At 48.1% G+C, this 25,177-nt stretch overlaps 1 pseudogene; it reads right to left on the reverse strand.

The window, feature by feature from the left end:
• Positions 1 to 25,177, reverse strand: part of LOC138774041 (formin-2-like) — a 136,492-nt pseudogene that overhangs the window by 35,886 nt on the left and 75,429 nt on the right.

Raw genomic sequence — 25,177 nt, forward strand, 5'->3', positions numbered from 1 at the left:
CCTAATGGAGATTCATACACCGCCGCCACCACCATCCATATGTCCTAATGGAGAACCATACACCGACACCACCATCCATATGTCCTAATGGAGAACCATACACCGACACCACCATCCATATGTCCTAATGGAGAACCACACACCGACACCACCATCCACATGTCCTAATGGAGAACCATACACCGCCGCCACCACCATCCATATGTCCTAATGGAGAACCATACACCGACACCACCATCCACATGTCCTAATGGAGAACCATACACCGACACCACCATCCATATGTCCTAATGGAGAACCATACACCGACACCACCATCCACATGTCCTAATGGAGAACAATACACCGACACCACCATCCATATGTCCTAATGGAGAACCATACACCGACACCACCATCCACATGTCCTAATGGAGAACCATACACCGCCACCACCATCCACATGTCCTAATGGAGAACCATACACCGCCACCACCACCATCCATATGTCCTAATGGAGAACCATACACCGCCGCCACCACCATCCATATGTCCTAATGGAGAACCATACACCGACCACACCATCCACATGTCCTAATGGAGAACAATACACCGACACCACCATCCACATGTCCTAATGGAGATTCATACACCGACACCACCATCCACATGTCCTAATGGAGAACCATACACCGCCACCACCATCCACATGTCCTAATGGAGAACCATACACCGACACCACCATCCATATGTCCTAATGGAGAACAATACACCAACACCACCATCCATATGTCCTAATGGAGAACCATACACCGACACCACCATCCATATGTCCTAATGGAGAACCATACACCGACACCACCATCCACATGTCCTAATGGAGAACCATACACCGACACCACCACCATCCATATGTCCTAATGGAGAACCATACACCGCCACCACCACCATCCATATGTCCTAATGGAGAACCATACACCGCCGCCACCACCATCCATATGTCCTAATGGAGAACCATACACCGCCGCCACCACCATCCATATGTCCTAATGGAGAACCATACACCGCCGCCACCACCATCCATATGTCCTAATGGAGAACCATACACCGACACCACCATCCACATGTCCTAATGGAGAACCATACACCGACACCACCATCCATATGTCCTAATGGAGAACCATACACCGACACCACCATCCACATGTCCTAATGGAGAACAATACACCGACACCACCATCCATATGTCCTAATGGAGAACCATACACCGACACCACCATCCACATGTCCTAATGGAGAACCATACACCGCCGCCACCACCATCCATATGTCCTAATGGAGAACCATACACCGCCGCCACTACCATCCATATGTCCTAATGGAGAACCATACACCGCCACCACCATCCATATGTCCTAATGGAGAACCATACACCGACACCACCATCCACATGTCCTAATGGAGAACCATACACCGCCACCACCATCCATATGTCCTAATGGAGAACAATACACCGACATCACCATCCACATGTCCTAATGGAGAACAATACACCGACACCACCATCCACATGTCCTAATGGAGAACCATACACCGACACCACCATCCAACATGTCCTAATGGAGAACAATACACCGACACCACCATCCACATGTCCTAATGGAGAACCATACACCGACACCACCATCCACATGTCCTAATGGAGAACCATACACCGACACCACCATCCACATGTCCTAATGGAGATTCATACACCGACACCACCATCCACATGTCCTAATGGAGAACCATACACCGACACCACCATCCACATGTCCTAATGGAGAACCATACACCGACACCACCATCCACATGTCCTAATGGAGAACCATACACCGACACCACCATCCACATGTCCTAATGGAGATTCATACACCGACACCACCATCCACATGTCCTAATGGAGAACCATACACCGACACCACCATCCACATGTCCTAATGGAGAACCATACACCGACACCACCATCCACATGTCCTAATGGAGAACCATACACCGACACCACCATCCACATGTCCTAATGGAGAACCATACACCGCCGCCACCACCATCCATATGTCCTAATGGAGAACCATACACCGACACCACCATCCATATGTCCTAATGGAGAACCATACACCGACACCACCATCTACATGTCCTAATGGAGAACCATACACCGACACCACCATCCACATGTCCTAATGGAGAACCATACACCGACACCACCATCTATATGTCCTAATGGAGAACCATACACCGACACCACCATCAACATGTCCTAATGGAGAACCATACACCGACACCACCATCCACATGTCCTAATGGAGAACAATACATCGACACCACCATCCATATGTCCTAATGGAGAACCATACACCGACACCACCATCCATATGTCCTAATGGAGAACCATACACCGACACCACCATCCATATGTCCTAATGGAGAACAATACACCGACACCACCATCCATATGTCCTAATGGAGAACCATACACCGACACCACCATCCATATGTCCTAATGGAGAACCATACACAGACACCACCATCCACATGTCCTAATGGAGAACTATACACCGACACCACCATCCACATGTCCTAATGGAGAACCATACACCGCCACCACTATCCATATGTCCTAATGGAGAACCATACACCGACACCACCATCTATATGTCCTAATGGAGAACCATACACCGCCACCACCATCCATATGTCCTAATGGAGAACCATACACCGACACCACCATCCATATGTCCTAATGGAGAACCATACACCGACACCACCATCCACATGTCCTAATGGAGAACCATACACCGACACCACCATCCACATGTCCTAATGGAGAACCATACACCGACACCACCATCCACATGTCCTAATGGAGAACAATACACCGACACCACCATCCACATGTCCTAATGGAGAACCATACACCGACACCACCATCCACATGTCCTAATGGAGAACCATACACCGACACCACCATCCACATGTCCTAATGGAGAACAATACACCGACACCACCATCCACATGTCCTAATGGAGAACCATACACCGACACCACCATCCACATGTCCTAATGGAGAACCATACACCGACACCACCATCCACATGTCCTAATGGAGAACCATACACCGACACTACCATCTATATGTCCTAATGGAGAACCATACACCGACACCACCATCTTTATGTCCTAATGAAGAACCATACACCGACACCACCATCCACATGTCCTAAGGGAGAACCATACACCGCCACCACCATCCATATGTCCTAATGGAGAACCATACACCGACACCACCATCTATATGTCCTAATGGAGAACCATACACCGACACCACCATCCAACATGTCCTAAGGGAGAACCATACACCGACACCACCATCCAACATGTCCTAAGGGAGAACCATACACCGACACCACCATCCACATGTCCTAATGGAGAACCATACACCGACACCACCATCCACATGTCCAAATCTCATAGACCAATACAATACATCTCTATTATCTCTGGGAGATCAGTGTAGTCATCAGGGAAGACCCCCAGGGGACTACAAAAACAGTTTTTATTAACAAAAATCACCCCCCTCTTCCCATTTTGAATAAAAATAGAGAAATAAAAAACATATTTAATATTGCATGTGCGGTATGGCCCAACCTAATAAATTATTGTATTCCTGACGAAATTGCTGATGTCTGGTCATGTCAAATCCATGCATATACACAAGTACCGCACCGATAGCAAGTACAGATGATGGTGCCAAAAATTGCGCCTCACACGGCCCCATAGATCGAAAACAACAGTGTTATAAGGAGGGAATAGAGACATTTTATACACTTTTTTCAAAAGACATTAAATAAAATAAAAGTTCCTATCGTTGTAATCGACCTGAACATAGAGAACATGTAGGTTTTATCACAGGGCGAACGGCGTAAACACGAACCCCCCGAAATGATAATGAAAAGAAGTAATAAAAATGCAAACGCTAAGGCCGCTTACCTACATCCAGCGGACTCACCTCATCAAAGTGGCGTAAGTAGTAGGAAACAATGTATGAAAGCAGATTCCGGCTGTTGTCCTACAACAAGAACACAGAGAGAGCAATTATTTCAGTCATTTCTTTGAAAAAGTAAAATTGAACATCATTTCTTACAATAGGTCTTAAAACTAGAGATAAGCGAAGCGGACTTCACGAATCCAGGCTGTTACTCTCAAGACAATGTCACCTGCACAGCCAATCAACGGCCATGTTGATCTCAGTAGGTCAGTGATTGGCTAATTGGGATTTTGATGGAAGTGGGGGACACTGGAGAAGAAGGACACCAAAGGGAGTGCACATAGGTAAGTATAGATGAGCAAATGTTTTGAACCACCCTAAACAGCAAAACACCTGCAATCGATTAGCTGGTTTAAGGCGGTTCGTTTACGGTTCAGCCTAACCCTGCCAAACCAAACTTTATTTCAAAGTTCAACAAATCTGCTAAACCAAACGTCTGAAAAGCTCTCTCATCTCTATTTAAAACCCTTTTACAATAAAAAGCCTATTGCGTCTGAAATCCCACACAGGGTTCTGCTGCATTTCAGGTTTCTTATGTAGGTCAAAAACGCTTAATGTGTCAAACTAAAGAATAAAACGCCACCAAAAATGCTTGAAATTTATGACAATTAAAACGCTAAAATAAAGGAGACACTGGTGAACTTGCAGCTTGTGCATTACAGACTGAAAAGATGCGGATGTTGTGAATAAATGCCGGATAATGACTGACGGCTAATGGACGTCCAGCGGAGAATATCCACAGGAAGTGCCGGGGAATTCCCCACCACATTGAAATCTTCAGTTCGGCAGGTTCTCCACACTATCAAGAAAAGTTCAAGTTCATCAAAACAGAACTTTACAAGAACCGCCCGGAAACACTGGAAAGATTGCAGGTGTTTGCCAGTTTTGTTACCGGCGTTGCAGATGTTTACCGGCAAACGATGCACCATGGCTAGACTAGGCACTCATGTATCAAAAGACCTGCACGTGGTACATGAGGAAATATGGTTTGATTAAATGATCAGCAGTGTATTATATACTTATTATCCTCCTGTATGAGTGTGTATATATCTCCCCATTCTGTGTAGGTATACAGTAGTGTATTATATACTTATTATCCTCCTATATGAGTGTGTATATATATATATACCCATTCTGTGTAGGTATACAGCAGTGTATTATATACTTATTATCCTCCTGTATGAGTGTGTATATATCTCCCCATTCTGTGTAGGTATACAGTAGTGTATTATATACTTATTATCCCTCCTGTATGAGTGTGTATATATATCTCCATTCTGTGTAGGTATACAGCAGTGTATTATATACTTATTATCCTCCTCCTGTATGAGTGTGTATATATCTCCCCATTCTGTGTAGGTATACAGCAGTGTATTATATACTTATTATCCTCCTGTATGAGTGAATATATATCTCCCAATTCTGTGTAGGTATACAGCAGTGTATTATATACTTATTATCCCTCCTGTATGAGTGTGTATATATCTCCCCATTCTATATAGGTATAAAGCAGTGTATTATATACTTATTATCCTCCTCCTGTATGAGTGTGTATATATATCCCCATTCTGTGTAGGTATGCAGCAGTGTATTATATACTTATTATCCTCCTGTATGAGTGTGTATATATCTCCATTCTGTGTAGGTATACAGCAGTGTATTATATACTTATTATCCTCCTGTATGAGTGTGTATATATATATCCCCATTCTGTGTAGGTATACAGCAGTGTATTATATACTTATTATCCTCCTGTATGGATGTGTATACATCTCCCCATTCTGTATAGGTATACAGCAGTGTATTATATACTTATTATGCCCCTCCTGTATGAGTGTGTATATATCTCTCCATTCTGTGTAGGTATACAGCAGTGTATTATATATTTATTATCCCCCTGTATGAGTGTATATCTCTCCATTCTGTGTAGGTATACAGCAGTGTATTATATACTTATTATCCCCCTCCTGTATGAGTGTGTATATATTTCCATTCTGTGTAGGTATACAGCAGTGTGTTATATACTTATTATCCTCCTGTATGAGTGTGTATATAGCTCCCCATTCTGTGTAGGTATACAGCAGTGTATTATATACTTATTATCCTCCTGTATGAGTGTGTATATATCTCCATTCTCTGTAGGTATACAGCAGTGTATTATATACTTATTATCCTCCTCCTGTATGAGTGTGTATATATCCCCATTCTGTGTAGGTATACAGGAGTGTGTTATATACTTATTATACTCCTGTATGAGTGTGTATATATCTCCATTCTGTGTAGGTATACAGCAGTGTATGATATACTTATTATCCTCCTCCTGTATGAGTGTGTATATATCCCCATTCTGTGTAGGTATACAGGAGTGTGTTATATACTTATTATCCTCCTGTATGAGTGTGTATATATCTCTCCATTCTGTGTAGGTATACAGCAGTGTATTATATACTTATTATCCTCCTCCTGTATGAGTGTGTATATATCCTCCCATTCTGTGTAGGTATACAGGAGTGTGTTATATAATTATTATCCTCCTGTATGAGTGTATATCTCTCCATTCTGTGTAGGTATACAGCAGTGTATTATATACTTATTCTCCTCCTGTATGAGTGTATATATATCTCTCCATCCTGTGTAGATATACAGCAGTGTATTATATACTTATTATCCTCCTGTATGAGTGTGTATATATCTGTCCATTCTGTGTAGGTATACAGCAGTGTATTATATACTTATTATCCCTCCTGTATGAGTGTATATATATCTCCATTCTGTGTAGGTATACAGCAGTGTATTATATACTTAAAATCCCCCTCCTGTATGAGTGTGTATATATCTCTCCATTCTGTGTAGGTATACAGCAGTGTATTATATACTTATTATCCCCCTCCTGTATGAGTGTGTATATATTTCCATTCTGTGTAGGTATACAGCAGTGTGTTATATACTTATTATCCTCCTGTATGAGTGTGTATATATCTCCCCATTCTGTGTAGGTATACAGCAGTGTAGTATATACTTATATACACACTCATACAGGAGGATAATAAGTATATAATACACTGCTGTATACCTACACAGAATGGGGAGATATATACACACTCATACAGGAGGATAATAAGTATATAACACACTGCTGTATACCTACACAGAATGGAAATATATACACACTCATACAGGAGGGGGATAATAAGTATATAATACACTGCTGTATACCTACACAGAATGGAGAGATATATACACACTCATACAGGAGGGGGATTATAAGTATATAATACACTGCTGTATACCTACACAGAATGGAGAGATATATACACACTCATTCAGGAGGATAATAAGTATATAATACACTGCTGTATACCTACACAGAATGGAGAGATATATATACACTCATACAGGAGGAGGATAATAAGTATATAATACACTGCTGTATACCTAAACAGAATGGAGATATATACACACTCATACAGGAGGATAATATCTCCATTCTGTTTAGGTATACAGCAGTGTATTATATACTTATTATCCTCCTCCTGTATGAGTGTGTATATATCTCCCCATTCTGTGTAGGTATACAGCAGTGTATTATATACTTATTATCCCCCTCCTGTATGAGTGTGTATATATCTCTCCATTCTGTGTAGGTATAAAGCAGTGTTTATATACTTATTATCCTCCTCCTGTATGAGTGTGTATATATCTCCATTCTGTGTAGGTATACAGCAGTGTATTATATACTTATTATCCTCCTGTATGAGTGTGTATATATCTCTCTCCATTCTGTGTAGGTATGCAGCAGTGTATTATATACTTATTATCCTCCTGTATGAGTGTGTATATATCTCCATTCTGTGTAGGTATACAGCAGTGTATTATATACTTATTATCCTCCTGTATGAGTGTGTATATATCTCTCTCCATTCTGTGTAGGTATACAGGAGTGTGTTATATACTTATTACCCTCCTGTATGAGTGTGTGTATATATCTCTCCATTCTGTGTAGGTATACAGCAGTGTATTATATACTTATTATCCTCCTGTATGAGTGTGTATATATCCCCATTCTGTGTAGGTATACAGGAGTGTGTTATATACGTATTATCCTCCTGTATGAGTGTGTATATATCTCCATTCTGTGTAGGTATACAGCAGTGTATTATAAACTTATTATCCTCCTCCTGTATGAGTGTGTATATATCCCCATTCTGTGTAGGTATACAGGAGTGTGTTATATACTTATTATACTCCTGTATGAGTGTGTATATATCTCCATTCTGTGTAGGTATACAGCAGTGTATGATATACTTATTATCCTCCTCCTGTATGAGTGTGTATATATCCTCCCATTCTGTGTAGGTATACAGCAGTGTATTATATACTTATTATCCTCCTGTATGAGTGTGTATATATCTGTCCATTCTGTGTAGGTATACAGCAGTGTATTATATACTTATTATCCCTCCTGTATGAGTGTATATATCTCTCCATTCTGTGTAGGTATCCAGCAGTGTATTATATACTTATTATCCTCCTGTATGAGTGTGTATTTATATCTCTCCATTCAGTGTAGGTATACAGCAGTGTATTATATACTTATTATCCTCCTGTATGAGTGTGTATATATCTCCCCATTCTGTGTAGGTATACAGCAGTGTATTATATACTTATTATCCTCCTGTATGAGTGTGTATACATCTCCCCATTCTGTGTAGGTATACAGCAGTGTATTATATACTTATTATCCCCCTCCTGTATGAGTGTGTATATATCTCTCCATTCTGTGTAGGTATACAGCAGTGTGTTATATACTTATTATCCCCCTCCTGTATGAGTGTGTATATATCTCCCCATTCTGTGTGGGTATACAGCAGTGTATTATATACTTATTATCCCCATGTATGAGTGTGTATATATCTCCCCATTCTGTGTAGGTATACAGCAGTGTATTATATACTTATTATCCCCCTCCTGTATGAGTGTGTATATATCTCCATTCTGTGTAGGTATACAGGAGTGTGTTATATACTTATTATCCTCCTGTATGAGTGTGTATATATCTCTCCCCTGTGTGTAGGTATACAGCAGTGTATTATATACTTATTATCCCCATGTATGAGTGTGTATATATCTCCATTCTGTGTAGGTATACAGGAGTGTGTTATATACTTATTATCCTCCTGTATGAGTGTGTATATATCCCCATTCAGTGTAGGTATACAGCAGTGTATTATATACTTATTATCCTCCTCCTGTATGAGTGTGTATATATCCCCATTCTGTGTAGGTATACAGCAGTGTGTTATATACTTATTATCCTCCTGTATGAGTGTGTATATATCTCCATTCTGTGTAGGTATACAGGAGTGTGTTATATACTTATTATCCTCCTGTATGAGTGTGTATATATCTCTTTTCTTTGTTTAGCACACACAAGACTTCTATGAATTAGACACATCAGTTAGTAGGTAACTCACAGGGTTCTGGCCGTCCAGCTCCCAATCCTCGAATGATCTGACACACCGCTCCTTACCCACGTACGTTATTGCGCCCCCCCCACACACCTCTAATCTCGGGACCATGTGCAACCAGGGGAGAGAGCGCGGTCGTGGGAAGAGGTACGTGCCGCAGCTGTTACATTTTGCAAAATTAATTGAAGTAAATGGAGGAAATGAATGGGGCTGTTTTTCTGTTTTTGGCTATGTTCACATTACGTAAAACTACGGCCGTAGTTTTGAGGGGTGGAACATAGCCTTATTTTCAATGGGATTCCGTCCGGAGCGTACACACATCGTATGCGCTCGGAAAACTCGCTTCACTGTGTGCTATGGTAAGCACTGATGCGGGCGCGCGCATAGCCTTTATCTGATAACAACTTTAAGAATTTTGAAGAAATGCCCCCCCCCCCCCACCCCATTACTGACCCCCTGCCAGACCGCTTATGCCGAAGGACGTTGCAGGCAGCAGATCGCTCTACGCGGCGTCTCCAGACTTTGTCACGTCTGTCACATGTGCTCAGTGTGAACCTGCTCTCATCTGTGAGGAGCACAGGGGGCGCCAGTGGTGAATCTGCCAATCCTGCTGATCTCTGGGAAATGCCAAGTATCCTGCCCGGTGTTTGGCTGTGAGCTCATCCCCCATCTGTGGATGTCGGGCCCTTATACCGTCCTCATGGAGGCAGTCTCTAACCGTTTGTGCAGACACATGCAGATTTGTGGCTGCTGGAGGACATTGTGCAGGGCTCTGGTAGTGCTCCTCCTGGTCCTCCTTACACAGAGGCAGAGGAACCGGTCCTGCTGCTGGGTTGTTGCCTCCTACAGCCTCCTCTCCTCCTACGGTCTCCTGGTGTATTGGCCTGTCTCCTGGTAGCCTCCAGCCTCTGGACACTATGGCCTCCTCCATGTCTCCTGGTGTACTGGCCTGTCTCCTGGTAGCCTCCAGCCTCTGGACACTACGGCCTCCTCCACGTCTCCAGGTGTACTGGCCTGTCTCCTGGTAGCCTCCAGCCTCTGGACACTATGGCCTCCTCCACGTCTCCTGGTGTACTGGCCTGTCTCCTGGTAGCCTCCAGCCTCTGGACACTATGGCCTCCTCCACGTCTCCTGGTGTACTGGCCTGTCTCCTGGTACCCTCCAGCCTCTGGACACTACGGCCTCCTCCACCTCTCCTGGTGTACTGGCCTGTCTCCTGGTACCCTCCAGCCTCTGGACACTACGGCCTCTTCCACGTCTCCAGGTGTACTGGCCTGTCTCCTCATAGCCTCCAGCCTCTGGACACTACGGCCTCCTCCACGTCTCCTGGTGTACTGGCCTGTCTCCTGGTACCCTCCAGCCTCTGGACACTACGGCCTCTTCCACGTCTCCAGGTGTACTGGCCTGTCTCCTCATAGCCTCCAGCCTCGGGACACTACGGCCTCCTCCACGTCTCCTAGTGTACTGGCCTGTCTCCTCACAGCCTCCAGCCTCAAGACACTATGGCCTGCTCCACGTCTCCTGGTAGCCTCCAGCCTCGGGACACTACGGCCTCCTCCATGTCTCTTGGTGTACTGGCCTGTCTCCTGGTAGCATCCAGCCTCAGGACACTACGGCCTCCTCCACGTCTCCTGGTAGCCTCCAGCCTCAGGACACTACGGCCTCCTCCACGTCTCCTGGTAGCCTCCAGCCTCTGGACACTACAGCCTCCTCCACATCTCCTGGTGTACTGGCCTGTCTCCTGGTAGCACCTCCAGCCTCTGGACACTACGGCCTCCTCCTCGTCTCCTGGTGTACTGGCCTGTCTCCTGGTAGCCTCCAGCCTCTGGACACTACGTCCTCCTCCACGTCTCCTGGTAGCCTCCAGCCTCTGGACACTACGTCCTCCTCCACGTCTCCTGGTAGCCTCCAGCCTCAGGACACTACAGCCTCCTACATGTCTCCTGGTATACTGGCCTGTCTCCTGGTAGCCTCCAGCCTCGGGACACTACGGCCTCCTCCACGTCTCCTGGTGTACTGGCCTGTCTCCTGGTAGCCTCCAGCCTCGGGACACTACAGCCTCCTCCATGTCTCCTGGTGTACTGGCCTGTCTCCTCATAGCCTCCGGCCTCTGGACACTACGGCCTCCTCCACGTCTCCTGGTGTACTGGCCTGTCTCCTGGTAGCCTCCAGCCTCTGGACACTACGGCCTCCTCCACGTCTCCTGGTGTACTGGCCTGTCTCCTGGTAGCCTCCAGCCTCCTTCACGTCTCCTGGTGTACTGGCCTGTCTCCTGGTAGCTCCTCCAGCCTCTGGACACTACGGCCTCCTCCACGTCTCCTGGTGTACTGGCCTGTCTCCTGGTAGCTTCTCCAGCCTCTGGACACTACGGCCTCCTTCACGTCTCCTGGTGTACTGGCCTGTCTCCTCATAGCCTCCAGCCTCGGGACACTACGGCCTCCTCCACGTCTCCTAGTGTACTGGCCTGTCTCCTCACAGCCTCCAGCCTCAAGACACTATGGCCTCCTCCACGTCTCCTGGTAGCCTCCAGCCTCGGGACACTACGGCCTCCTCCATGTCTCCTGGTGTACTGGCCTGTCTCCTGGTAGCCTCCAGCCTCAGGACACTACGGCCTCCTCCACGTCTCCTGGTAGCCTCCAGCGTCAGGACACTACGGCCTTCTCCACGTCTCCTGGTAGCCTCCAGCCTCAGGACACTACGGCCTCCTCCACGTCTCCTGGTAGCCTCCAGCCTCAGGACACTACGGCCTTCTCCACGTCTCCTGGTAGCCTCCAGCCTCTGGACACTACAGCCTCCTCCACATCTCCTGGTGTACTGGCCTGTCTCCTGGTAGCCTCCAGCCTCTGGACACTACGGCCTCATTCACATCTCCTGGTGTACTGGCCTTTTTGCCAAAGCTCGCATTGATGTGCCATCTTGGATGAGCTGCACTACCTGAGCCACTTGTGTGGGTTATAGAGTTCGTCTCATGCTACCACGAGTATGAAGGCGCCAGCAACATTCAAAAGTGACCAAAACATCAGCAGGAAAGCAGAGGTAGTGAGAAGTGGTGTGTGCTCCCCACCTGCAGGACCCTCCGTTATTGAGGGGGTCTCGCTGATTGCAGGCGTCAGTGAGTGTCAGTCAGTGCGGCTTTCTGAGTGGACGGTCTAATGTCACAGAAGTTTTTTTACTTGGAGTTATATTGTGTTGTTTCAGTGTTAATTTTAACCTTTTGAGCAGTTTATATACGTGTCCTAGAATCTTGCAGTTTTTTTCCTACCAATAGTTCTGAAGCTAAGCAGAGACCTGTTCTATTTGTGGTGATAAGGCTGCAGTAAAGTGATCTGTACAGCAGTACAGCGTCATGTCACAGAGCACGCTCAGTAATGTTTTACAGGGGACAGAGTCTGTCTACTGTCATCTATGTCCATGAGCCAGGCTGTAAAGCATGTCACTAAATGCTGTTAATCACAGCTCTGAGATATCCACCCCCATAACAATGTACAGAAAAAGAACTAAAAAAAAGTAGTCAGAAAATAGAAACGGATTACAAAAAAGAACAGGTTTTAGTATCTGCCTCTAAACAGGAAGAGAACATGCAAGTGATAAAGTCTCCGAGACGGACAATACAGTTTTCAGTAGATGAAATTCCCTTGCTGTATCTTATACTCACGTTGCTCTTTACATCTTTAGTTTTGGTAAAATGTCTAATGCGAATTCCGTCCGCTTGTCCTCGTGTCCTGTTTCCTCCATTCATATAATTGCCGATTGCCAGGATCAGGCCCAGTACACACAGGACTGCAGGGTCTTCTTTCAGAATCTGTGAAGATAGATGAACTGTCATCTCTACTTTACAATTACAGTACAGTGCAAACCTATTAGAGTAAAAAATATAGTAAAACGTCCCATTTTCTTTATATTCTTGGTAAGTTTATTCAATGTCTTTTATATCTTTCTAATCTTTCAGAATGTAGGAAAATGCTTTTATTTCCCTGTGCTGAGTGCCAAAGAGGCGTTCCCAAGTCCCTGGACAGCTGCATGATATAACACCTCCTCGTGTAGTGTCCCAGAAGGGGTGTGCCACTACTGTTCTAAGCATACCTGTCATCAGGTACTTTGTGGGTTGGGCTGAAGGCTGCACTCTACTTTTCCTGCCACTAGGTGTCTCACTGTTATTTACAGCTGAAGAGAGTATGAAGGGATAACACTGCACTTGTTCTATGTTATGTTTGCCACTTTGTTATCCAATCCTTGAGCTGGGTACCTCGCACACTTCCACCTATCACACACCAAGGGTGGTCCAGAAGGTTCCCTACCCAATGGGAGTCCCGCCCACTCCCAGTTAGTTTAGTCACAGAAAGCCGGTTCCAGCTGAAGCTTACTCCAGGGCCTGGCTTGGAGGCCATGTTCCCTGACAAGGACTTTTCTACTATGCAGTGCTACAGGTGGAGTAACTAACGTCCAAGGATAAGCCTTGTCTACATCTTGGGTGACTATTCCTTCTTGACGTTCCAGTAACTGAAGGTTTGTCAGTAGAGCAAAACGCAGACAAAGCCAAAGTACTCCTTTGATGTTTGTTCGGCCATCTCAGGGAACCTTGAGTGGCTAGCTACACCTGGTTGTGCAAGCCAGGGGCCCGTGCTACCAGACGGTAGTACTCTCTGACAGGAGGCGGTATTCTCCAAACCTTGACTACGGGTTACTCTTCTATCAAGTCTTCTACAGTCCAATCACCCTGACAGAATTCTGCTTCTATGTAGGTAAGTTCCCCTTGGTAGCCTATCCGAAAACCAAATACAAACCTAACGTAACTTAACCCATAAGTAACCCAAGTACACAGAGAACTTTCCTTTATATCCCACTATACCACAGCACACCAGCTCAAGTCATCTGTGTTGTCCACAAGGAGAAAGTGGATTAGTTTTCTATCATCCATCTTCTTGCCAAGTTACTATTTCCTGGATTGCACTGAACTTCCAGTAAACGGCCATCATGGACTCTGTCGTTCCTCTGGCCTCTACACCTGTACTACCTCAAAGCCGTGTGTAGTATACACAGGGGTGGGCATACCACTCCTGGCCACCGTGACAAGTGCCTAGTAAGTACACTAACACTAGCAACCCCCCGATACTGCACTTGCTCCCCCTCCCATCCTTATCCCTGCTTGATTGACAAGCACAGTCAGGGAAGGAAGTGAGGACCCATTAATTAGCTTGCAGCAGTTCATGCTCTTGGCATCGCCTCTCTGACACTTAGCACAGGGAAATAAAAAAGCCTTTTTCTATGTCTACATGAAAGGTATAGGCAGCAGTATGTCTCCAAAGCAAAGCCCATATTCACACATGCAACATTTCAGTATAAACCAGTGATGGCTAACCCTGACACTCCAGCTGTTGCAAAACTACAATTCCCATCATACCGTGGCAGCCAAAGCCATATCTTTGGTTTGTTCAGGCATGATGGGAATTGTAGTTTTACAACAGCTGGAATGTCAAGGTTCGCCGTCACTGGTATAAACCATCTTCGGGTTTGAAAAAGGTTTATACCAATATGGCAATGGTGTGAATAAAGGCTTGCTTTGGGAGGCATACTGCTATGGGATCGGGCATGCACTCTGCTATCCTGTGCTGCTACATTTGACGCTTTTACTGGATATATGACAGGTCCCATGTGTCTCCTTGTCCTAACAGCATCTATCAGTGTCAGCAGTTTACAGCCAATAGATTCCCTCTAAAGGGGATGAACGACAAAGATAAATAGGTCTTTTATAGGTCATCGGGAGCGCCTACAGAAGCGAGGTAGCACATCACCCACAGCCCCCTCAACCGCCTCCCATCCTGTCCTTCTTACATTGTGACTCCTAAGCTCAGCTGTAGAATGCAACACCAGCAGGAGGCGCTGCTGCTGGTTGTAAGAATCTACAGTGAAGATGAGGACGGTGCAGGATCCTAGAGCAGGTGCCACACCTGTAGGTCAGGTACACTCTGGGATAAATATCTGCACTTTGCTTTTTTCTCCACTAGGTGTCACTGTAGTCTATGTATTGTACTGCACAGCTGAATGGAAAGTACTCAAGGGTTAACCATGTAGTGTACTTCCTCATGTCTGCCACTGTTATGTGCTTTATTGATAACCATACCTCACACTGTTCCAACCAGGCTTAGAAGATTCTAGATTTCCTATCCTATCACATGGTGCCCTTAGAAGTATAAGATGTGAGTTAAACTAGTTTGATCCAGTCCTTCCAGTCAGTGTGTTCCTAAGCAAGTGAACAGAGAATGTCCTCGCGCTGCAGTAACGTCCAGGGGCCTGGAGGCCAGGTCCACCTCCGTGACTTTACGCTGAGACTGTGTTACTTTTCTCCATCCTAGCCATATCCGGCCAGTGCCTAAAGGTTGTGAGGTTGTGGTAAAGGGGCCAACGAGCCAACCCAATCAACGCTGGACAGCTTTCCTCTTCTTCATCCTGATGGTCATTCCAGGATCAAAGTCAGTGTCTAGGTAAGCGCATATAGCCGAAAACTCCACTGCTCCTGCTAGGTTTCTTTAGGGATCACCGCGACAGCTAGCACTACCTACTAGGTGGGGTCTACATCACTGGATCTGTGTGACTCTGTGGCCACAGACAGCATTAGGCGGATGGTCATACCCGTGGGTGCAGGTACTCTTTTCTCTAAATGCCCCCACATCTGAGCACCCAAGGGTCTAGACAGGGCCCCACTAACCCCAAGCCTGCCGAAAGACTGTCATTTCCTGTCATGTCAGTTACTCAGAGGACTATATCTATTCCCACCAGTGAAAGGCTGTGATTTATTCTAAAGTACCTCATTCCACCTGCGAGAAGCTGTAATTATTAAAGTAACTCAAGTATTGTCATGTATACTAACTCTATTATCTCAAGTACCCAGCTCAAGGGATTCAGTCTTTCTGTATTGGCTGCACCTTATTGTTTCACTGCTTGCTTGCAGATTATTGCTTGAAGACTTGCAGTAAAGTTTACAGTAACGACACGTGGTGGTGTCCCGTTATCCTGTATTAGCTGCAGAACACACTGCCTGTTCTCTTCTGCTTTTCTTAGTGTGCTGGTCTTCCGGCAGCTTCTCTCCTGCTCTTCCTTAGTGTGCTTGTCTTCCGGCAGCTTCTCTCCTGCTCCTTTCTTAGTGTGCTTGTCTTCCGGCAGCTTCTCTCCTGCCCTTTCTTAGTGTGCTCGTCTTCCGGCAGCTTCTCTCCTGCTCTTCCTTAGTGTGCTCGTCTTCCGGCAGCTTCTCTCCTGCTCTTCCTTAGTGTGCTCGTCTTCCGGCAGCTTCTCTCCTGCTCTTCCTTAGTGTGCTCGTCTTCCGGCAGCTTCTCTCCTGCTCTTCCTTAGTGTGCTTGTCTTCCGGCAGCTTCTGTCCTGCCCTTTCTTAGTGGCTTGTCTTCCGGCAGCTTCTCCCTGCTCTTCCTTAGTGTGCTTGTCTTCCGGCAGTTTCTCTCCTGCTCTTTCTTAGTGTGCTTGTCTTCCGGCAGCTTCTCTCCTGCTCTTCCTTAGTGTGCTTTTCTTCCGGCAGCTTCTCCCCTGCTCTTCCTTAGTGTGCTCGTCTTCTGGCAGTTTCTCTCCTGCCCTTTCTTAGTGTGCTCGTCTTCCGGCAGCTTCTCTCCTGTTCTTCCTTAGTGTGCTTGTCTTCCGGCAGCTTCTCTCCTGCCCTTTCTTAGTGTGCTCGTCTTCTGGCAGTTTCTCTCCTGCCCTTTCTTAGTGTGCTCGTCTTCTGGCAGTTTCTCTCCTGCTCTTCCTTAGTGTGCTTGTCTTCCGGCAGCTTCTCTCTTGTTCTTCCTTAGTGTGCTTGTCTTCCGGCAGCTTCTCTCCTGCTCTTTCTTAGTGTGCTCGTCTTCCGGCAACTTCTCTCCTGCTCTTCCTTAGTGTGCTTTTCTTCCGGCAGCTTCTCCCCTGCTCTTCCTTAGTGTGCTCCGTCTTCTGGCAGTTTCTCTCCTGCCCTTTCTTAGTGTGCTCGTCTTCCGGCAGCTTCTCTCCTGCTCTTTCTAGTGTGCTTGTCTTCCGGCAGCTTCTCTCCTGTTCTTCCTTAGTGTGCTTGTCTTCCGGCAGCTTCTCTCCTGCCCTTTCTTAGTGTGCTCGTCGTCCGGCAGCTTCTCTCCTGCTCTTCCTTAGTGTGCTGGTCTTCTGGCAGCTTCTCTCCTGCCCTTTCTTAGTGTGCTCGTCTTCCGGCAGCTTCTCTCCTGCTCTTCCTTAGTGTGCTGGTCTTCCGGCAGCTTCTCTCCTGCTCTTCCTTAGTGTGCTTGTCTTCCGGCAGTTTCTCTCCTGCCCTTTCTTAGTGTGCATGTCTTCCAGCAGCTTCTCTCCTGCCCTTTCTTAGTGTGCTCGTCTTCCGGCAGCTTCTCTCCTCCTCTTCCTTAGTGTGCTCGTCTTCTGGCAGCTTTTCTCCTGCCCTTTCTTAGTGTGCTCGTCTTCCGGCAGCTTTCCCTGCTCTTTCTTAGTGTGCTTGTCTTCCGGCAGCTTCTCTCTTGCTCTTCTTAGTGTGCTGGTCTTCCGGCAGCTTCTCTCTTGCTCTTTCTAGTGTGCTGGTCTTCTGGCAGCTTCTCTCTTGCTCTTTCCTTAGTGTGCTGGTCTTCCTCAGCTTCTCTCCTGCTCTTTCCTTAGTGTGCTTGTCTTCCGGCAGCTTCTCTCCTGCTCTTTCTTAGTGTGCTTGTCTCCGACAGCTTCTCTCCTACTCTTTCTTAGTGTGCTGGTCTTTCCGGCAGCTTCTCTCCTGCTCTTCCTTAGTGTGCTGGTCTTCCAGCAGCTTTTCCCTGCTCTTTCTTAGTGTGCTTGTCTCCGGCAGTTTCTCTCCTGCTCTTTCTTAGTGTGCTCGTCTTCCTGGCAGCTTCTCTCCTGCTCTTCCTTAGTGTGCTTGTCTTCCGGCAGCTTCTCTCCTGCTCTTTCTTAGTGTGCTTGTCTTCCGACAGCTTCTCTCCTACTCTTTCTTAGTGTGCTGGTCTTCCGGCAGCTTCTCTCCTGCTCTTCCTTAGTGTGCTGGTCTTCCAGGCAGCTTTCTCCTGCTCTTCTTAGTGTGCTGGTCTTCCATCAGCTTCTCTCCTGCTCTTCCTTAGTGTGCTTGTCTTCCGGCAGCTTCTCTCCTGCTCTTTCTTAGTGTGCTTGTCTTCCGACAGCTTCTCTCCTACTCTTTCTTAGTGTGCTGGTCTTCCGGCAGCTTCTCTCCTGCTCTTCCTTAGTGTGCTGGTCTTCCAGCAGCTTTTCCCTGCTCTTTCTTAGTGTGCTGGTCTTCCGGCAGCTTCTCTCTTGCTCTTTCTTAGTGTGCTTTTCTTCCGGCAGCTTCTCTCTGCTCTCTCTTAGTGTGCTTGTCTTCCAGCAGCTCCTCCCTGCTCTTTCTTAGGGTGGTATTACACGGGCCGAGCAGGGCCCGATAATACCTGTAAACGAGCAGCGATCTGCTAGATCGTTTGCTCATTTACTGGGCCTATTACACGGCCCGATAATCGTTTGACAAGAGCTGCAAGGACATCGTTACCCATGTCCTTGCAGCCCTTGCTAAACTGGCATACATTACCCATCCACGTTCCAGGGCTGCTCCTGCCGTCCGCTTTCTCCCGGGGTCCCGTGCGCGCTCTAGCTTCACAGCGGCCTGTCAGCTGGTAGGCTGCTCAGCCAATCACAGGCCGGGACCGCCGCGGCCTGTGATTGGTCTGAGCGGCCTATCAGCTGACAGGCCTCTGTGAAGCTAGAGCGCGCACGGGACCCCGGGAGAAGCGGACGGCAGGAGCAGCCCTGGAACATGGATGGGTAATGTATATCGTTAGTCGCCGGCCACGCACCGCTATTACACGCAGCGGTGCGCGGTCGGCGCCCCGACAAAATAGGGTCCTAACCTATATCAACGATCAGCCGATGATCATTGTCATCGGCTGATCGTTGCATTTATTACATGGAGCGATAATCGGGCGAATCGGGCTAATTCGGTCCGATTATCGTTCCGTGTAATAGTACCCTAAGTGTGCTGGCCTTCCGGCAGCTTCTCTCTTGCTCTTTCTTAGTGTGCTGGCCTTCCGGCAGCTTCTCTCCTGCTCTTCCTTAGTGTGCTCGTCTTCTGGCAGCTTCTCTCCTGCTCTTTCTTAGTGTGCTTGTCTTCCGACAGCTTCTCCCTGCTCTTTCTTAGTGTGCTGGTCTTCCGGCAGCTTCTCCCTGCTCTTTCTTAGTGTGCTGGCCGTCCGGCAGCTTCTCTCTTGCTCTTTCTTATTGTGCTCGTCTTCCGGCAGCTTCTCTCTTTCTCTTTCTTAGTCTGCTGGCCGTCTAGTGTGCTGGCCGTCCGGCAGCTTCTCTCCTGCTCTCTCTTAGTGTGCTGCCTTCCGGCAGCTTCTCTCCTGCTCTTTCTTAGTGTGCTGGCCGTCCGGCAGCTTCTCTCTTGCTCTTTCTTATTGTGCGCGTCTTCCGGCAGCTTCTCTCTTTCTCTTTCTTAGTCTGCTGGCCGTCTAGTGTGCTGGCCGTCCGGCAGCTTCTCTCCTGCTCTCTCTTAGTGTGCTGGCCTTCCGGCAGCTTCTCTCCTGCTCTCTCTTAGTGTGCTGGCCTTCCGGCAGCTTCTCTCCTGCTCTTTCTTAGTGTGCTGGCCTTCCGGCAGCTTCTCTTCCTGCTCTTTCTTAGTGTGCTGGCCGTCCGCAGCTTCTCTCTTGCTCTTTCTTATTGTGCTCGTCTTCCGGCAGCTTCTCTCTTTCTCCTTTTCTTAGTCTGCTGGCCGTCTAGTGTGCTGGCCGTCCGGCAGCTTCTCTCCTGCTCTCTCTTGGTGTGCTGGCCTTCCGGCAGCTTCTCTCCTGCTCTTTCTTAGTGTGCTTGTCCTCCGGCAGCTTCTTCTGCTCTGAGCTGGCCTCCTGGGGGATTGGGCTCCCCCCTAGTGTCAGGTGTATGCCTGTTCACCTGTATTTATAGGCTCAACACACAAGATCTAGTGAGTTCTACGCTGATCACCTGAGGGTATATATAGCCTCCACACCTCAGTTGCTCAGTGCTTCAATTGTTGGTGTGTGTCAGTCAGCAATCACGTCTGTGATCTCCGGCTATCTGCCACTTCCTTGCTTCCTAGTGTAATTCTAGCAATTTGGATCTATTCCTAGTTCTCTGGATCAGCATCAGTCTGAACAACACCTTCCCATCTAGTGCAAGGCTCCTGTACTGCTTCAGTCTCTTCAGGTCAGTGGTCACTGGGGACCTTCTCTGAGGGCAGCGACCTGGGGGTTTCTGCAGGGAAGTCCATCCCCCTGGCGGCTCCTTAAACTCTGCTGGAGAAGGTAAGTCACTCTTCCTCATGATCCAAGGGATCCACCTGCCTGGTCCATCCGTTACATTTACAAGTGGTTGTTGATCTGCTGATGTCGTATCCACCTTATCTGATGACGAGAGCTTTTGTCTCTTGAAACGCGTTATATTTGTGCACCTTTAAATAAACACTTTCACTTCTTTTTTTTTTTTTTTAACTACAGTACATCCGCTGTTCCTGTGATTCCTTAAGACAGCGCTGGCCTCAACAGGAGTTTTGTCATTTTTTCCTTTTTTTTCCCTGTATTTACACGGCCTCTCTTAGGGATCGTCCCAGTGCGCGCTCCTTGTTGGCTGCAGCCTCATGGTCTACTTCAGAATAACGCTGAACCCAGACATCCACCTTCAAACTTCAGGGGTGATACGCATCAAGCCCAGGTGATTGAAAGGTGAGCCTTGATCCACCTATACTACAGCTCGACCCACACGGTATCTACGGTATCACACCAGGTACACAACACCTGGCTCCCCAGGTTACTGCAACATCTCGCCCAGCTACACAACACCTGGCTCCCCAGGTTACTGCAACATCTCACCCAGTTACACAACATCTCGCCCAGCTACACAACATCTGGCTCCCCAGGTTACTGCAACATCTCGCCCAGCTACACAACACCTGGCTGCTCAGGTTACTACAACATCTCGCCCAGCTACACAACATCTGGCTCCCCAGGTTACTGCAACATCTCGCCCAGCTACACAACATCTGGGCCCAGCTACACAACATCTCGCCCAGCTACACAACACCTGGCTCCCCAGGTACTGCAACATCTCGCCCAGCTACACAACATTTTGCTGACCAGGTTACTGCAACATCTCGCCCAGCTACACAACATGTGGCTCCCCAGGTTACTGCAACATCTCGCCCAGCTACAGAACATCTCGCCCCAGCTACACAAACACCTGGCTCCCCTGGTTACTACAACACCTGGTTCCCCTGATTACTGCAACATCTCGCCCAGGTTTACTACAACACCTGGCTCCCGGGCTACTGCAACATCTCGCCCAGCTTACTGCAACATCTCGCCCAGCTACACAACATCTCGCCCAGCTACTGCAACATCTCGCCCAGTTACACAACATCTTGCCCAGCTACACAACACCTGGCTTCCCCGGGCTACTGCAACATCTCGCCCCAGCTACTGCAACATCTCGCCCAGCTACTGCAACATCTCGCCCAGTTACACAACATCTTGCCCAGCTACACAACATCTCGCCCAGCTACACAACATCTGGCTCCCTGGGTTACTGCAACATCTCGCCCAGCTACACAACATCTCGCCCAGCTACACAACATCTCCCCCAGCTACACAACACCTGGCTGCTCAGGTTACTGCAACAACTCGCCCAGCTACAGAACATCTCGCCCAGCTACACAACATCTGGCTCCCCTGGTTACTACAACACCTGGCTCCCTTGTTACCGCAACATCTCGCCCAGGTTACTACAACATCTGGCTCCCCGGGCTACTGCAACATCTCGCCCAGCTACACAACATCTGGCTCCCCAGGTTACTGCAACATCTCGCCCAGTTACACAACATCTCGCCCAGCTACACAACATCTCGCCCAGCTACACAACATCTCCCCCAGCTACACAACATCTCGCCCAGCTACACAACATCTGGCTCCCTGGGTTACTGCAACATCTCGCCCAGCTACACAACATCTCGCCCAGCTACACAACATCTGGCCCAGCTACACAACATCTCGCCAGCTACACAACATCTGGCTCCCGGGGTTACGGCAACATCTCGCCCAGCTACACAACATCTCGCCCAGCTACACAACATCTCGCCCAGCTACACAAACATCTGGCACCCCAGGTTACTGCACATCCTGCCCAGCTACACAACATTTGCTGCCCAGGTTACTGCAACATCTCGCTTAGCTACACAACATACTGGCTCCCTGGGTTACTACAACATCTGGCTCCCCTGGTTACCGCAACATCTGCTCCCCGGGTTACAGCAACATGTCGCCCAGCTACACCACATCTCGCCCAGCTTCACAACATCTCGCCCAGCTACACAACATCTGGCTCCCTGGATTACTGCACATCTCGCCCAGCTACACAACATCTCACCCAGTTACACAACATCTCGCCCAGCTACACAACATCTGTCTCCCTGGATTACTGCAACATCTCGCCCAGCTACACAACATCTGGCTCCCTGGATTACTGCAACATCTCGCCCAGCTACACAACATCTCACCCAGTTACACAACATCTCGCCCAGCTACACAACATCTCGCCCAGCTACACAACATCTCACCCAGTTACACAACATCTCGCCCAGCTACACAACATCTCGCCCAGCTACACAACATCTGGCTCCCTGAGTTTACTGCACATCTCGCCAGCTCCACAACATCTCGCCCAGCTACACAACATCTCGCCCAGCTACACAACATCTCGCCCAGCTACACAACATCTGGCACCCCAGGTTACCTGCAACATCTCGCCCAGCTCCACAACATCTCGCCCAGCTACGCAACATCTGGCACCCAGGTTACTGCAACATCTCGCCCAGCTACACAACATCTCGCCCAGCTACACCAACATCTGGCACCCCAGGTTACTGCAACATCTCGCCCAGGCTACACAACATCTGGCACCCCAGGTTACTGCAACATCTCGCCCAGCTACACAACATCTGGCACCCCAGGTTACTGCAACATCCTGCCCAGCTACACAACATTTTGCTGCCCAGGTTACTGCAACATCTCGCTTAGCTACACAACATCTGGCTCCCTGGGTTACTACAACATCTGGCGCTCCCGGGTAACAGCAACATGTCGCCCAGCTACACCACATCTCACCAGCTTCACAACATCTCGCCCAGCTACACAACATCTCGCCAGCTACACAACATCTGGCTCCCTGGATTACTGCAACATCTCGCCCAGCTACACACATCTCGCCCAGCTACACAACATCTCGCCCAGCTACACAACATCTGGCTCCCCGGGTTAGTGCAACAGGACAGGAAGAGGCAAAAAGAAGTTTCATAACAGGCTATTCCCACCTGGATAAATTACCCCTATCCATAGAAACTGCACAAAAATATAAGGTCAGTTATAACATACTACATGTAAATAGGATTGTAATAAACCTGGGATGATAACCTACCAAAAGAATGACGGCCAGTAGGAATAAGTGACCCCCATTTTCTCAGTAACAAAGCAGGGGACCTATCACACATTTATGGCACATCCATATTCAAATGGAAATTTGTGATTACGTGACGAAAAAGGGGAGAACCACGCTTCCTGCAAAATGAATGAAGACTCAATGGTCTGCTGCTTGTATGCTACGACAGATGGCTGATGTATACCCAGAATGTACATGGAAATGTCATTGGAACAATAGCAGCTTATTGTCCCGCTGCCTATTTACCCCGCCTCTCACCAGTGACTACTTGCTGGCGGCCAAGCTAAGGGTCAATGCAAACTGGTTTGTTGCTACCCAGTTTAAAGGTGGTGGAGAAGATCAGAAAGGTAAGAGGGAATGACAGGAATGGCGGGGGATCAGAGTGGTGATAAGAGACTGGAAAGGTAGCGGGAAGCAGAAGGTTAGCGGGGAAACTGACAAGGGATTGGAGGGTGGGCGGACTATCGAACAGATAAAGGGGAATCAGTCGGTGGGAGATTGGAGGGGTGATTGGACAAGTGAAGAGGTAGCAGGGGACTGGGGAGGTGACTGGACCAAGGTGGTCACAGGAATTTGAGAAGAATTTGAGAAGTAGCAGGGGACTGGGGAAGTGACAGGGCACAAGGGTGGGGGCAGGAGAGGTGAAGGAGAATTAGAGAAGTAGTGGGGACCTGGGGAGGTGATGGGGCTGGGGAGGTGACGGGACTGAAGAGGTGACAGGATCAGGCAGGTGACGGGGCTGGAGAGGCGACGGGATCAGGCAGGTGACAGGACTGGGGAGGTCACAGGGGACTGGGGAGGGGACAAAAGAGGTGATGGAGAATTAGGAGACTGGAAAGATTGTGGGAAGCAGTAGGGTTAACGGAGAAACAGAAGTAACAAGGGATTGGGAGGGTGGCGGACAAACAGACAGGTGGAGGGGACCCAGGCAGTGGGAAATTGGAGGGGTGATTGGACAAGTGAAGAGGTAGAGGAGGTAGCAGGGACTGGGGACGTGGCAGGGGACTGGAAAGGGGACAGGGAAATTAGAGAAGTTGAGATGACAGGGGAGGAGACAGGACTGGGGGAGGTGAAGGAGAATTAGAGAGGTAGAACGGGGACTGGGGAGGTGACGGAACTGGGGAGGCAACGGGACTGGAAAGGGGACAGGGAAATTTGCGAAGGAGAGGTGGTGGGAGGGGAGGGGATGGGACTGGAGTGTGACAGGACTGGG

The sequence above is a fragment of the Dendropsophus ebraccatus genome, chromosome 15 (genome assembly GCF_027789765.1).
Source record: "Dendropsophus ebraccatus isolate aDenEbr1 chromosome 15, aDenEbr1.pat, whole genome shotgun sequence".
NCBI lineage: Eukaryota > Metazoa > Chordata > Amphibia > Anura > Hylidae > Dendropsophus > Dendropsophus ebraccatus.